The sequence below is a fragment of the Lolium perenne genome, chromosome 3 (assembly GCF_019359855.2).
Source record: "Lolium perenne isolate Kyuss_39 chromosome 3, Kyuss_2.0, whole genome shotgun sequence".
Lineage (NCBI taxonomy): Eukaryota > Viridiplantae > Streptophyta > Magnoliopsida > Poales > Poaceae > Lolium > Lolium perenne.
Genome location: NC_067246.2, coordinates 255,193,851 through 255,195,316, shown reverse-complemented (window position 1 = coordinate 255,195,316; position 1,466 = coordinate 255,193,851). Strand labels below are relative to the sequence as shown.

Below are 1,466 nucleotides of genomic sequence, written 5' to 3'. Positions count from 1 at the left end.
GGAGAGGTTTAGGGATATCGGTTTGATTCATATCGCGTCGATGCACCAGAAACGCGTTTGGGTTTAGGTAGTACATGAAGATCAAGATGATGCATAGCAAGTTGGTGCATATAATATAACACACATGTTATTGCATGAGATCGCAAATTAAGTAGCACTATGCATGAAGATCGATCTTCATGCATAGTGGTGCTCTCCGAGGCGTACTCTATATATGTCTATTACATGTAGCATAGTGGTACTCTTCGAGTCAACGATATATGTAACATGTACATCTTCATTCATTGTGGTGCTCTGCGAGTGGTGGTATGACGTCCCGAAGGAAAAATCCCGCCAATTCCTCGCCTATTGCTATGAAGCGGTCATCGATTGAGAGCTTGTTCCGCTTTCTTGCCAACTATAAAAGAATAAGATACAAATGAATACATGAAACAACTATTACTGAAACTCGGCACAACTTATGATAACAAAACAAATTTGTGAAGATTGTTTTTGTACCTCTTTATTTCTCTCATTATTCGTTCTCTCGTTGACAATTCTGCGGATGAACTCGCAAACGAAGAATCCACAGAGATCGGTCCCCGGAGGTTGTTGCGGGCATTTCTTTACAAGAATATAATTCAATCAAACAATAGTCAAGTATGATAATTGAAAGGTGTGTGGACCTAGGTAGTACTACTTACTTTCGCACGCCATCGCAGCTTCGGTGGCCATTCACGGGACGTATCTTCCTTGATGAAAGTTTGCCATACGCTGCTCGACAAAAGAAAATGCATAAAAGAGTCATCAATTAGTTCAAAGCAGGAAATTAACGAAACAAACCGATAAGAATTCAAATTACCTTCTGAGCATTAAAAAACAAGACACGTATAGATCCTTTTCTTTGGTTAGTGAGTCCAAGACTTCAACTTCTCCAATTTCCAAATTGATGACGAGAAGAATAAAGTGAAACCTACGCACGTTTCAATATGTAGTCATTAGTTAAAATTTTGACATACGGTGAGCAAAATATAATGTGTTATAAGACAAAGAAGACTCACTCGAAGTTGTAAGGCCAAAGTATTAGCTTTTGTCACGTTGTCGCTTCAAAAACCTTAGCAAAGTCTGCGGTGTATCCTTGTTATAGAGGGGATCATCTATGGTTTTGACATGCATTGTGTTCGGGTCAATGAACCCAATGTCTCGTGATATCGTCCCTTTTGCATTCGAGCATCTTCGATCCGCATAATATAGCGCACAAAAGATTATAATCTGCAGACAATGAACGACTTCTCAAATTAAATAAATAAATCACTTACAGACAATAGCAACTGATGATTGATTTGTCGAGGGCCGGAGATTGTATAACTGAAAGAGTTCGGCGAAGTCAACGTTCACACAAGACTCCCGGAAGTAGTGCTCTTCCCTAACTCGCACCATGATAGTCTCGATCCCTTCCTTTGAGGCCTTAAGGTACCACGAATGCA

At 39.9% G+C, this 1,466-nt stretch overlaps 1 long non-coding RNA gene across 1 annotated transcript; it reads right to left on the bottom strand.

Annotated features, from left to right (window-relative positions):
* Positions 1-338: 338 nt before the first annotated feature.
* On the bottom strand, positions 339-1,070 carry LOC139837647 (uncharacterized). Its single transcript, XR_011754237.1, has 4 exons — positions 1,041-1,070; positions 842-952; positions 684-753; positions 339-603 (listed from the first exon to the last, which is right to left on the bottom strand). It is a non-coding gene; the product is annotated as an uncharacterized lncRNA (long non-coding RNA).
* Between the last annotated feature and the right edge of the window lie 396 nt (positions 1,071-1,466).